We start from the raw sequence: 15,779 nt of genomic DNA on the forward strand, positions 1-15,779 counted from the left end.
AGATTTTTTCCCCAGTAGTCTGTTTTATTCAAACAATTATGAACATTTTTGCATTTAGATACATAAGAACTTTGCCTGTTGATATTAAAAACAAATGAACAAACAAACAATCTGGATCTCCGTGTCTGCCATGCAAATCAACTGTTCCTGCTCATTCCCAGACTGGATCTCTTCTCTCCACTTTCCCTAATTGCAGATTTAATTATTAGATTTGTCAGTATTAATATTTTTACGCTTAGATTTTTTTTTAGTTTTTTAGTTTTTGTCCTAACCACCCGCGACAGCGACACGTGACAACAAGCGACATGGGATTCTATTTTAGGAACGGTTTAGGGAGGTGCAAAATATGACAGTGATAATCTCAGGTAATGATTATGTGCTTTATTCAATGTTAAAAGTGTCTAATGTGAGTTTGAATATTATTTTGCGTTATCTTTATAGCCATAGTGAAAGCAACAATAGATATTTTACCTCAGATCTTGAAAATAAATTAAAGCAAACTTGTACGTTTTCCGTATCCACTTTTCTTTTCTACACACTCGCCATGTTTTTGCTGTTACATCGTATCTACACTGGACGTGACAAAGCATTGCAAATCATTTGAACGTTGTGTCAGTACGTTATAAATAGAACAAGTCAGCAGTTTACTGTTGGGGATTTGTCGTGTCGCTAAATGGAATGTGGAGGATGTTAACTGTGACAAGATGATTGACTGACCAGTTTACAATGACAGGGTGCATGTAACAGGTGTGACAGAGGGGTCCTTTAAAGACGCAATTGTGTGACGTCCCAAAGCTTGCCTACTCTTCTACTACACACTCAAAAGTGTGTACTTTTTCTTCACCAAAAGAGTACATACTTTAAGGGCGTAGTATAAGTAGGCACATTGAGACGCAGCATTGTTTTATGAATTAGTGTTTCTGAACGAATCGATTGAGAGAATGTACCTCATGAAGGCAAAATTGGATTTTAATTAAAACCTTTTTTCTTGAAAGTTTTAATATGTGAGGTTCAAATTTGCTCCATCTGTTGCTGCAGTCCCAACAGCTCACAATATGTTTGTTTCTCTATCACGCAGACAAATCTACTGTCATAATAATGTGAATAATTACTTTGCTGGCCCAGCGAACACCAGAATGAAATATCAGACCTGGTTTGGCAGTGCACGATGATCATACCACAGCAGCGCAATCAATTTCAAGCAGATTTTTCTGGAAAAGCAAGTTAAAACAAACACTAAACAGCGTTGTTTCACAACTCCAAACCAGACAGAAAATGGCTCCTGCCTCATAATCTTTAATCATATCCGCATCTGGACCACTGTTTACTCACTGATCCTTTATTTATCAACCTCTAAGTTATTTATAACTCACTGACGTCCAGTGAATCTGGGTAATACTGTGGAACTGAGTAAAGTCAGGCTAAGAGTTTGTGCAGCCAGGAAAACTTGCAAGTTGAAGTAGGTTGAAGAGCATTTCTGCTTCTCTTTCTGCAGGAACTGTAGAGCTGTAGAATAGTTGAAGCTGAAGTGCAAATAATCCCTCTGAGTTTGTATCTAGTGGTTTGTGTGTTTATCATGAAGGGCGTAAAAGAGAGCGGTTTTGTTTCACAGACTTGAGTGGGATTCAGTGAGAGTTGAAGAGGGCAGAAACCTGCAGATGGGGAAGTCAATCTGTGTGAATTCACAGACCACCTGCAGAATCATCAACTGAGACTGAGACAAATCCCATGTGTTGATTACTTTCTTTTGTTTCTTCTTTTCTGTCTTTCAGATGTTCTTTTGTTTTATTTTTCTCTTTTGTTTCTTTTTCTTTTCATATGTTTCTTTCACTTGTTCATTCATTTGTTCTTTTGTTTGACTCATTTGATTGCCCTATGTTCTTTCAATAGTTCCTTGAGTATTTCCTTCTTTCTTTCTTTCTTTCTTTCTTTCTTAACTCATTTGATTATTCCATTGTTTGTTCAGTAGTTACGTCTTTCTTTCTTTCATCATGTTTGTACACTTGTTAGTTCAGTCCTCCATTCTTTTGCAAATTTTTCCTTTTTTCTTTTTTCCTTTCTTTCTCTCACTTTTCCCTTTTATATCTTTTTTTCTCTTTTTCTTTCTGTCCATCTTTATTTCTTGTTCACTTGTTCATTTGTTTGTTTGCTTGTTTGTCGAGTGCTCAATTGACTCATTTCATTGTTCGTTCAGATTTCGTTCATTCTCTATTTTCATTCTTTCTTTGTCTATATTAATTTCGTATGCTCTTTCTTTCATTCTTTCTTTTGTTTGCTCATTCAGTTGTTTGTTCACTTCATATCTTTGTTATTTCTCTCATTTTTCATGATCTCTTTTTCCTTGTTCTCTCGCTTTTTTCTTTCTCATTTGTTTGCTTTGTTCTTTTTTGTCATACCTTCCTTTGTTCTCCTTTCGTTCATTCAGTTGTTCAGTTTGTTCATTCAGTTGTTACTTTTTGAATTCATTCTGTTTCTTTCTGATTGACCTACTTAAATGAGAGTGTAATGAAGTGATTGTTGAATCTCCCGCGGCGAACTGTTTTTCTCACCTTGAGATTGACTTAATTACAGCACAACACAGCTCCCTCACTTGCATTGGCAGGACCAGGTGACTTCCAGCAAACAGTGTGCGGTTTAAAACATGGAGAATGTGAGATTTACGAGAGCTGTAATCACATTCTGAAGATGAATGTCAAAGTCAGGGTCAAAAAGCTACTGCAACCACTGGAGACTCTGCACAGTACAGCCACAGTAGCTCCAAAGGAAGCAGAGGAAGTTAATACAGCTGCAGATTAATTTGATTATTTACCTCTCCCAACAAAGAAAAAGTTCTAAAACATGCAAATTAAGATAGAGCTTTATAAAATATAATGCTTAACAGATGAATATTTGATTCACATTTCAGTTCGACTAATTTAGCATTATTTATTGAGATTATTATTATGATTAATGAATGTTAGTATGAAACATTTCTAAAACATTAGTCTTTGACGTTCATCTGTTTTTCCACAAGGGGTCTGATCTTTTCGGGTCTCTGCTGACATGTAGCCATGTAGAAGAGTTTTAATTGGACGGCTCTCATCAGGGGGTCCGAGGGTGACTGAGAGGAATCTGGGGGCTTTTGTCTGAAGGTCGTGGCTGCTCTGCTGTGCTGTTTATTTACGCTCTCGCTGCTGTCTGTATGTCTTTGCAGGCAGCGGAGAACAGTTTACCGCCAACTGTTCAGACGTTATTCTTTGACTTGATCGCTGGTAATTTGCATGCCAATTTATTTCACATTTAGCTTCGACTCCCTGCCAGGACAGTCCTAATGTATAGCGAGAATCACAAACAAGCCGAGTTAGACTAATGCATGCATAGCCTATATTAGGGCTGGACAATAATTCAATATCAATATGTATCGCGATATAATTTTCCTATATCAGATGCAGATTTCACTCGCCAACATTAGTTCAAGTCCAGGTATGACATAGCTATTTAACTTTTAGTTAAATACTATAACTTTTACTAGTTAATAAGTACTTGCAGTTGCTGTGTATGCTTAGTTGTGCTATCCCTCCTAGAAAAAAAATATATGCATAAACCAGCATATGCATTGCTGGTCAGGTTTCAGAGGGTTTTGGGGCAATTTTCAGTTTTAACCAGCCAAGACCTTCCAGTTTAAACTATTTTTGTTCCACAAAGATACAAAAAAAATTTTTATGCAAAAACCTGATTTCATTCTCTCTAGCATATTAAAATATGTGAAATACGCTCAGACTCCAGTCATAATCCATTGCAATCAGCTTTAAAATCAGAATTCTATCACTGACTGACAATGGCGGAATTCAATTCTGCCAATGACGATGTCATATGTTTACATGCTGCATTGTGATTGGCTATCAAAGTCCTCCAGGTTACATTGTACAATAAACTGTAAGATAAACATCTGTTAGGTTTACAGACATCTTCTTTCAACCCTAAAACAAAATGCAATGCAAAATTCAAAACCCGCGTAAAACATCAGACAAAAATCTTTTTTTTTTTATGGAAGCTGATCAATGATTAGTTTCTTACTGTATATTTAGGTTTTCAATTTCAAACCTTCATATTTACAAAAACATAAACTGTTCTTTTGCATTTCCTTTGGAAAATTAAAATATATTTATTTATTTTAACTGCCTATGTTTAGTTTTTCATTTTGGTCATGGTATTACACTTTGACACATTAGCATCAAATATGTGTTTAAACAAATGTATTATCCAGATAAATGTGTTGTCTTGGTGCATTAGGGGCTTATAATATGCGATGTGTTGGGTTTTTTCCTACTTACAGTGTGTTCATTCTTAATCTGTCATGCCTCTCAGGTGTAACTTAAGTCTTTGGCGTGGGCAGGTGAGAGAAAGAGTGTTATAGATGTATGTCTGCTGTGTTATCATTATCTAATGTCACTCGGACCCCTCCTTGCATATCTTGCATGCTTTAAGAAATGTGATACTCGTAGGCACGTCGCCACAGGCTGTACATATATAATCATAGGTGAAAGGTGAAAGGTCACCCAGCATACCTAGGGTGCAGGACATAGCTGACATTTCTGTCGTTTTTGTGATAATAGAGAACGTTTGTAGAGATATAGAAAAATAGGAAGTATATAATTAATTTATAGATTTTTTTTAACCAATTAACATAAATATTTCCATTCATACCTTTTAAAAAGTATGAAAATTATTTTAAATATCTACCAACATAACACACATATACTGAATGCTTACATATGTTATACGTAAGTTAAGTATTTGCCAATATTTACCAACATAATACAGCATATACTGTATGTTTACATACACATATGTTATACATCAGTATTTGAGAAGATAAAGGTTTTAATTTGAACATTTGAAAAACTGACAAAGAAAAAAAACACCAAAAACGTATTTGACTCTTCAGAAAAAAACTTCCCAGTTTTGCCCATTTCTTTAAAAAGACCTATTTTCTGTCTGTTCAAATACTTGTCATTCTTTCTAGCATTTAAAAATATGTGAAATAGGCTGGGAATGCAGTCATAATCCATTACAGTTATCTTTAAAAAGATATACTTTTCCATTCAAAATCTGTTTAATCAGAGACTTTTTAATAATGCAAGGTTTTTGCTACAGATTTTAACATTCAGTTTGAAACATCCTTGAACCTTTGCATTGGACCATTTCTAAAAAAATCATTAAAGAAAGGAGAGAAAGGAATATTTCTATGGCTAAAAACATACCTGTACAATATTTTCATTATTTTTCTGAGGATGTGTGCCATATTTCCTTTGTGCATCTGTCACGCTGTACATGGGACTCACGCGGGGAGGTTTTCACTTTCCTTTCACGGGGCAAGAAGAGCATGTAGTGATGGCTCATGGTCACTGCCTTTGACCTCCAGTTGTAACATCTCCATGGCAACAGCAGATGACATGCAGCTCAATTAACCTTCAGCGGTTGCTGTTCACACAGTGTAGGACTTGATTTTGAGTTTGATACTGCCTGAATTAATATGTATATTTTATATATATGTAAAATGTATATTTTATTTAATTTAAAAATTATTTTTTTTTTTTTAACCATAGTCATGACAGGCTTCTTGATCATAAAATCTTCAGACACCCTTTAAATGCCCTCTGATCTGGCACGGCCAAGACTGTGGGTTAATTTTCCATTTGCTCTGCCACTGTAAAACTGTAAAAACCAAGTGTGAAATTCATATTTCACAGATGGCATCAGGAGAAAAAATCAGAGCCACATCTAGAGGATTCTATAGCCAAGCATCTCATCTGCTGTCACATATTTTCATCAGTGAGCTTGTAATTTACAGACTGGTTCCAAAAATGATCTTTTGCCACCACTTTATGCCAATGGTGGATGAATTGAGAACTTTTACAGAACATAAATTATTTTTGTACTGCCACAAAACATATTTAAGGGTTCAGAACTAAAGGCTTTCCACAGATTTTGCCATTTTGAATTTTGCCCAAAACTTTCTAACTAAAAAGTTGATATTTTTCTAACACAAAGCTATTGTATGGCTTCCAAAGATTTAGAATATAGCACACGAGTAGTGCAGACTACTTGACCGTTTCATTGTGCTGTCAATTCTCAATTTTTCAATTCTCAAATCTCAAATTTTCATAGATTATAATTGCAAGAAAAGTGTGAACATTTTTTAGAAATTCACATTTTTTTGGTTCCTCTGAAGGAAAAAAAAGATTGAAAAAAGTGAAGTGAAGTGACTAAATCATGAAAGAATTTTTGAACTTCTAGACATGAAAACTCCAAATGGTGCAGATCCCATTCTGCTTTTCAGTATGCAAGGCAGTTACATCCTACATGACACATTTTGCATGAAAAAAAAATGGTTTCAAGATTAGAAAGACCAATGAAAGGATGTGCCTCAAATGTTAATCTAACAACTTGTCCCTTGATATGAAATACATCCGAGGAACTATTTCCATGTGCAAGAGACAGACAGGTTTGCATGTTTGCATTAAACACACACGTGCAAATTTATCTTCATGCTACATAGCACTCTAACAAAGCCTCTCACCTCCATATAGAAATGTTATTAGCAGATGGCATCAGGAGAAACAATCAGAGCCACATCTAGAGGATTATATAGCCAGTTTCTATATTCAGTATATTTCAGGAACTTTTGATGTGAGGCTCTAGTCTGTTTTGAACTGAATTGAACAATCCACGTCAATGATCCAGTCGAGTAGTATGCAGAAATGACAAAGATGATATTTCATTCTTGATATTTTCAAGAGCTTTGTCTGATGAGAAAAAGATGACCTTCTGGATATTCCACAGCTGTCCCAGAGAATGTTTCTGGAGTGCGGAATGTTTTGTGACATTATCATCCGTTCCAAACAGATGGAAAGTAGAAGAACTGTAATGGCCAAAGCTATGAAGGACCCCAAAGAGAATCAGAATGAACATCAGACAAACACATTCCAGATAGCTAAATGTGTCCTGCAAGAAGAGAAAGAACAAGAGAACTGCGATATAGAAGAAGACAGAACAAAGATGTCTATTATCCTGACTGTGCAGACTGGCCCGGGTCCAGGTGTGTGCGGCCCGCTAAAGAACGTGTGAAGGAGCTCATTCAGGGCGTGAAACAAGCTGACCTTTACTCCTGTCTCCTCTGAATAGAGCTGCATGCTGCTGGGCTCCAGACAAAAATGACTTGAGAACCATTGGTTCCTAAAATTAAGCGTGTAGGAGCCAAATGACTTTAAATGACAAATTACAGATCTCTCTAGTGTTGATTATGGTTCCAACATCTATCCCAAGTGACATTTCCATTCAGATTTATTCAGCATTAGCTACAATTGGGCCTCACTATACCATACAACAACAAATAATAATTTGTTAAATAGTTGGCTGCTTTTTAGGAAGCTACTTATTACAGAAAACTCTTTTGTGAATAAATATATTTTACTTTCATTAATTGTAATTTATTACATATTCATAAATTATTAATAAATAAGATTTTTATTTATTTTGTGGATACAGTATGTGTGGACTATTCTAAACAGGCCATCTTGGTCATTTCCTGGGAATGTTACTTTTATTTATGCAAATAACGCTCCTATTTACTTACATTTCAAGATCAAATATGTCTGAAAACATAAATATTACAGTTTTCTCTTCTTGAGCTTGAATTCCTTCCATTATTATTTTTTTTCAGCAAATTATATATATATGTATTCTGTATCTTGTTCTCAGCAGATGATAAAGGGTCATGCAGGTTTTGTAGGACTTTTTGTAGGTCAGATTGTCTCTATGTGGGTTGAACTTTGTGGAGAGGTTGTGTAGGTCTGTGACTGTTTAGATTTTTTAGACTTTTACCAGTGAGACATACAGCGTAGCAAAGGTTTCTGGGAAGTGTGCATCATATGATCCTTCTGTTTTGTAAATATAGCAGATGACGTGATGTTGTAATCTGGTGGTTAAAGACCTGTGCTGGTACTGAAAGGTTGCAGATTGAAACCAAACAAGAGGAAAGAAAATTCTGTCATTACTTACACAAGCATTTAAAAAAAAAGCTTCTGAGAACCTGAGAGTAATACCGCAGTTAATGCCTAAAATTAAGCTCCGCCATCCAACACAAAAACCTGAAGTTGTTATTGGAGCCGACAGAGGACGGTATAAATGAGATCCCTTCCAGCGTGTTCTGAAAGGGTTGCTTGTTTGCTGCGAGGCTGTTTGAGTAGTTGTTCTGCCGGAGAGCGTCCTATTCATATGGATGGCATCATTATCTGCCTCTCCAGATGGAGCGAGTACACCATGACGTAGATGTGATGGTTTTGTACATGGGCCTCATGCTGAAACTTGTGCAGAGGATGTGGAATCAGAGTCGTGCATGTGGTTTCCCCTCTAGGCAAACATTCTTTTTTCTGTCGGGATATTTGGAGGGTGTATGTACAGACGCAAAAGGGCGTTAAATCAACACCGAAATAGATTTTAATTACATGTTGGTTTTAACACTGTTTGGATGGAACGTATTTTTAATTTAAAACATTTACAGATAACCAAAGTTAAATCCAACACACTTTCATGGCAGTTCGTAACTCTTTTACGTTTTGGTGAATTGATAGTGAGCTTGTATTGGATGATTTTTTATGATAAAATTTGTATGTTCTCATACAAACTGTTTACGCTCCATTGAGGGTTATGTTTAGAGGTTGAACTCCAAACTTTAAAAAAAAGTCTTTAAATGCACTTACGAAGGAAATTTATGGGGAAGGGGTATTTATTTATTTATTGTATTTTAATGCACTAACAAAGGACATTTATGGGGGTGGGGAATCTATCTATCTATCTATCTGTCCGTCCGTCCGTCCGTCCGTCCGTCCGTCCATTTATTTATTGTCTTTTAATGCACTAACAAAGGACATTCACTATTAGCCAGTACAAATATTTACAGTATAATTTAGTGCTAAATATTTAATTGTTTCTGCTAATATTAAGTTCAGTGTTTATTTTATTATTTATTAGCATACTATTTTTAAATAATTATTTATTTATCTGTTTGTTTGTTTATTTATTTATATTATGCCGTTTTCGGAAATAACTTGATGCTGATTGGTCATTCTCAGCATTCTGCTCTCAAGTATTTTTGCATAATAATTGTAATTGACCATTGCCCCTGGCAACTGTTTTGCTACAGACCAAATTTGTGTTTCTCATGTTGAAAATATAATGCACATCGAAGGACTACAAGGCCATGAAAGGTTAATAAGCCAATGCTGTAGAAAATGTTTAGCAGTGAAAAGTCCCACTGAGAGAAGAGAACTACATCTCACAGCTGCATTATCATTTAGTCTGGCCTAGAATATTTCTAGACCTTAAGTTTAGCAGTGAAAAGTCCCACTGAGAGAAGAGAAACAGAGTTTTCTATCTCTCATGTCTAATAAGCTCTTGTAGAGCTTTTGAACAGTGGGAGTCGGTGAATAATGAAGAGTTTTCAGTTTATTTCAAAACCTGCTGCTGTTTGAAACAATCCAGGGTTTTTCTCTCACAAAACTTCCTCAACTCCCACTTAAAGTTTCTCACAACTCTCTTGCATGCTATAAAACTACATCTGACAGCTGCATTATCATTTAGTCTGGCCTAGAATATTTCTAGACCTTTTTATCTTCTGATTTGAGAGCTGTTGTCTTCAAAAAGATGACGCTGATGCCCCCAAGTGGTCGCTCATCCAGTTACAGTAATAATATCACAGATGATATATCACTGCAGATATTATGCTGGCTTTTAAATATTCATCAAGCCATTATTGTGCTTGTCATGCACTCATTTCCATTCAATTCCATCTGGTTCTTTTGTCAGATCAATAATTATGCATATCCATGATGAGAATGAAATAAACTGTGGGAAAATGAGTTCTAATGGCCTGAAGGAATCAATACGGCTATGATCTTTATGACTTACATCACATACACATGAAAGAATCTGAATTGTGGTTTTGTTTTGCTGTTTTTCATCCACTGTCATTGCTTTATTCATCCTAACAGGATGCGTCATGTCATTTGAAAACTTTACTGCAGGCTTTCTCATGGGTCCCAGGAATAATTACAGTGTAATTGACAGAGACTGTTGTTGGACAGATTTTATAGTTTATTATTTCTCTGAGAGCCGAGGCGATTAAATCTCCAAATATGATTAGATATTTGACAGGATTCCCAGGGCGCCTGATGAATGAACAGCAATTTTATAGTACCACAGTGCCATTATTTTCTTCAGCTGTATTTATGTTATTTGGCGTGAAGTGAACACTGTCGGACAGCTCTTCTTAATGCATGATTGAAGGATGATGACAAAACGGCTATTTTCTGATGATTATTTTGGCTTATTTTGAAAGGGTTTATCAAATCCCACACACTTCCACTACCTTTGGAATGAATGTGAATGTTATCGAATTAGCAGGTAGATCTCTTATGTTTGCTCTAAAAATGTCCTAGATAGTTTCAACAAGTGTGTCTTTTCAAATAAACTCTCCATATGTTGTTTTAATGTCATTTAATCATTTAATAACATTTCCAAAAGCATGTTTGGCTCAGCGGTATCCAAAACAAAGGTGATTTAAAAACTTTAAAGGAACAGTTCACCCAAAATGCTCACCAATGGAACCTCTGCAGTGAATGAAGATAAAAACATCACAATAATCCACAAGTAATCCACACGACTCCAGCCCATCAATTAACGGCTTGTGAAATGAAATGCTATGTTTGGAAGAAACAAATCCATCATTAAGGTGTTTTAACTTTAAAACAAATCTGTTCCAATAAACAAACACATTTGTCTACATCTTGGATGGCCTGAGGGTGAGTGAATTTTCAGTGAATTTAAATTTTTTTGGGTGAACTATTCCTTTAATGGTTAGAGCACCTGTGTTTTATCACTGCTTAAAACACAGAGTGTTTCAGGCCTGAAATTGGAACAACATTCCTGATTGACCCGCTATCAACATCCCTGCCAATATTTGTGTTTTTGGGTGTGTATGTTTATGCAATGTACATTATATGATTTGTCAGACTGAATTTAGACTCTCCGGTGACATGTATCTCTACATTTTAACAGGCACTGCATCGCACTGTGTGTTAATTAACCTAGCAGGACAGGAAACCATGGCAACTGTATAAGTCAGTCCAAAACCCAGTCAATGTAACGCCCCTGCCTTCATCCTCATTTGCACCTGTCATTTTATGTAAAAAAAAAATAGCTTTATGTTGCAGCCTACAGTATATTAAGTGTTCAATCACTGAGTGAGTTGCACCTCATTTTTCATTCTCCATCCAAAAGGTCAGAAACAAATGATCCATCATTATAATATCTGTGAGTTCTATCAACTTAAAATCTGATGTCCTCATACACAGTTAAGTTACAAAGATTTCTCAATCAGATAGAAGAAATTAAATGACAAACCTAATAGTCTGCATAAAATCAAAAAGAATCACAGTGTCTTAACTAGTAACATGGCTTGACTAATGACTATGCAGCAGGACTAGCAAATGGAAAGTCTATTGTTTTGAATTTTGATTTTTTTTAAGTTTGTTATGTTTTATTTTGCTATGTTTGTTTAGGTTTATTTTATTTTTATTTATTTATTTTTGTCATGACATCTTTTAATGCTATTCCATCCTTTTCTATTGTTTAAGCATGTGAGATTTGTTCTGTGCTATTCTATTCTATTTTGTTTTATGCTATTATATTCTATTTTACTCTGTTCTATTCTATTGTTGACCAAAAATTCCATATACTTACATTGATGGAATCTTTAAATTAACCAAAATTCCAGCTGTCAAACTTCTAATTTAAAATCCAAATCTGTCTATCAATCTGATAGACTACATGGCCTTAAAACCTCAAACATTAAGCTTTTAAAACAAACTTCAATCGTAAAACCTTCAAACTTTAAGCTATTAAAACTACTTCAAACTTTCTGGGCAGACTTTCTCAATCCAACATCAAGGCTTTTTTTATCTAGTTTTGTTTTAGTTTGTCTGTGTTTTGCTTTTGTTTGGTTCAATTGTTTTGTTTTAGTATGTTTGTTTCAGTTTAAGTTTTATTTAGAGTTGTTTTGCTCTATTTTTTATTTTAGTATGTTTGTTTAGGTTTATGTTTTTTTTATAATTTTGCTCTGTTTTGTTTTATTGTGTTTGTTTAGGTTTGTGTTGTTCTGTTGTTTTGTTTTAGCATGTTTGTTATGTTTTGTTTAAGTTTGTGTTTTCTATTGTTTTGTTTTAAAATTTTTGTTTAAGTTTGTGTTGTTTTGTTTAGCTTTGTGTTGATTTGTTTTTGTGTGTTTGTTTAGGTTTGTGTTGTTTTAGTATGTTTGAGTTTTTGTTGTATATTTTCCATTCTGTTCTATTCTATAGAGAAATCAAATGTCATTTTTTTAAGTCTTCCTATATAGAAGGTAAGCTAATTTTAAGGAGAGAGATTAGGTGTGATTATTCAGCAGTGCAGCGTTTATCTGTCACCAATTAGATGAGATGGAGTTAATTATCATTCCAGTGACAGTGATGTCAGAAGCACTCCAGAGACAGTGACCTCACTGAAGATACAGCCTTCCCATATCCGCTGAGTAATTAGAGACATTTTATAACTGTGGGTTTTTCAAGAGAAAACTGATGACTCTCCAAATTAGCCTGTCAAGCCCGACTCCCTTCACTGTATGAGGTCTGAAAGCAGGACTCCAAATTACATCTCTGCTGAGAGATAATGCTCTGGGACACAAAATAAAAGAACTTTTGCTATTAGTACAGTGTTACAAGATGTTTGACCTTCACAGTATACACAGCACAGCTATATGCCTTGTACTTGTGTGTGTAAATGATATACCTGGTTTTATCGTGGAGCTAAAAGCTCAGTGTTTTATTTAATCTCACAGAAGCACCGTACAAAATGAATCACTGTGCACTTTGTGATTCGATTTCTTTCACTCTGCTCCTGAATGCCTCTGGCTCTGGGCAATTTGCTCAATCAAAACCGTTATAAATTACGTTTAGCACAGAATACGTATCAGTTCGCTCTCATGCACCACTGATGCTAGTGATAGAAGTTTTCCTGTAATGCAGTTCAAGGTTCTTGTTTACCATTTAGTGAAAGAACACCACTGTTGTCCAATCAGATCAGCGTTTCTTTAATGCCACGATCTTGTCTGTTGGCAAACATTAACCATTTTGTTTGTCCTGTCTAATTGGATGGTTCCCCCTGTTCTTATGACTTTATTTATGGACGCTTCATGTCAGCATGGTTCATATTTATCTGTACTTCTGTCTAATATAAATAAAGCTCAGATGGCTGAAATGAGTTATAGCCTGGCATGTTAGTATGAACTGAGGCTGTAAGTAGATTATGTCCAAATATATTGGCTGTCATGTGAATTATATTTGCATTTCATATTTTTGCATTTCAGATATTCAACCAAAAATTAGATGTTTTTGTTTTTTTGTTCAATGAAGCACAGCATTTAATATATATATATATATATATATATATATATATACATGTCCATGCAATGAATATAAATAAGAACTGGAGCTGGTGGAAGCATGAAAAAAAAAAAGCAAAAACATCATGAGAATATCCTAAAAGTATTCCGTATGACTTGTGTACCAAGTCTACGCATTGAAAAGAACCATTACAAATGAATTATTCTTTTGCATTCTTTTACATTTTGAAAGCCTTTGGACAACATGAGGGGACAAAACTTAAATTTTTAGGTGAACTACACTGTAAAAAAATTTTTTTTTTCAAAATTGTAAATAAGATTATTGGATTACATTTTATAAGAAAATACAATTTCATTTTTTTCCTTCAAAATTTCACATTTAATTCAGTGTATTTGCTGTTTCTTTGTAATTGTTTGTACAGTTTACTAGCAGTTTCTGAGATAATTTTTTTTATATTTTTGTTTTTCACTGAAGTCCTTTAAAAACATTCCAATCCTCCAGTAATGTAATGGAGAAGATGTCTGCCTAATTAACTTAAACAGCCTCAGGTGTATAAAATTCTCTCTCTGCTCGTTTCCGCAGGGCCAAGTCTAACAAAGCGAATCTGATATTTCTCATAAAGATGGATTTTCAGTTTTATCTCTCTTGCTTTTCACCACCAACTTTAATTATTGCAATCTATCTTCAGCAGTAATATCTCACTCTGGTATGATTTGTAGGAGGAGATGCTTATAAAATTCATTCTTTTCACTCTATACTTTGAATCTGCTTCGATGAAGTAATTGAACCCCACAGTCTATCGTCTTTATGTCTCTTTCAGCCTCTCCACGTAAATCTGTCAGAATGCCATAAAAAGCATTGTGTTTGAAAATATCCCATTAGTAACATCATCCAACTTAAAACAAGTTGAAAACTTTCTATGTGAATACGTATGCTGAAAAATTGCTAGTAGGAAATTTGAGAAAACATTACAAAGAGACAGCAAATAAAACATTAAATTACATGTGAAATGTTGCAGTAGAAAGACTAAAATAATTCAATAATCTTTGTTTTATTTACAACTTCGAAAAACCATTTTTACAGTCTATTCCAGTCCAAACACAACCATAGATGCATTTGATAAAGCAGGTTTTATGCTTTCAGAATTCCATTCAGATCCTCATGCATTGAAGCTCAAACTTCCATCAATGGATTCACCCTAATTAAGAAACTGATTGGTTTTGGGCCCAGCTGTGAGGGCCGACGTCTGTGTGTGTTCGTTTATTTCTCTGAGCTCTCCTGCTGCTTTCATTCTTGCGTTCAGTCTGTTTTCCCCGCTGTTCCTCCGTCGTCTGAAGTGTGTGATTGATGGCGGTCATTCATTGAATCATGTTGTCACGCGGCATGTTTTCCTCGTCCCCTCATCTCTCACGCCGTAGCCTGGGGGACCGAAAGAAGAGTTTGTACTTGATTTGTTTCACCGTTCACTTCATTCAAGTCTGATTAATCCCTTGTCTGTCTCCTCTCTGAGTCTTGGTCTTTCATAACCCTCTGGTCTCGTGTGAGAGCTGCCATGGCTTCAGGAACGGATATTTCTTAAGTCAAAAAAGTGTCTGCGGGGGTGCTGATAGCGCAATCTCGGACCTGATTGAGACCAGTGTAGCTCAGGGACAAACGGAGGGATTTCTATCACAGCTAGACTCTTTCTCAGTAGACTCTGTGTGGGTATCAGTACGTCTCGTGCTGATCTGAGACCTGTTTTACAGCATTTGGAAAATGACTGATATGTTTTCAGGATTAGAGTACACGGGTTTTGAAAATATAGTCCTAAAAAAAGCAAATTTTTTTTCTTTAAACATCCAAAGAAGAAAAGTAATACTATATTTGAAAAGAAAATGTTATTGCATATTGTCAGCACAACCGTTTCTGGTTTGGAGTCATGAACGTACATGTCTTGTAAATTATATAAGGAAATGCAATTGTAGCACCAGAAAGTCTGATTCATTTTAGTAAACCAGTTCATTCTGCTCTGTATGGTTCTTTCTCTCATATGTAGCATTTGAACGTCTGAGTGTCGTTTTAGTGAATCAGTTTGTCATAAATGGTTCAATTGGAATATCCAATATATTCAAGTGAATTTTTTTCTTCTGGACGATTCTTGTAAATGAACACATTAAATCATTTTTTAGCAAAATATTTAGTTAATCTTTGTATTTGGGTCATATAAATTATGCAGTATTCTAGGTTTTGTAGCTGCATTAAATTTATCTTTAAATTGCCTTTTTTTTTTTTTTTTTTTAAATAAAAATCATTTTATAGTTT

This window comes from Sinocyclocheilus rhinocerous, unplaced genomic scaffold (genome assembly GCF_001515625.1).
Source record: "Sinocyclocheilus rhinocerous isolate Xijiao unplaced genomic scaffold, SAMN03320098_v1.1 scaffold663, whole genome shotgun sequence".
In the NCBI taxonomy this organism is placed as follows: Eukaryota; Metazoa; Chordata; class Actinopteri; order Cypriniformes; family Cyprinidae; genus Sinocyclocheilus; species Sinocyclocheilus rhinocerous.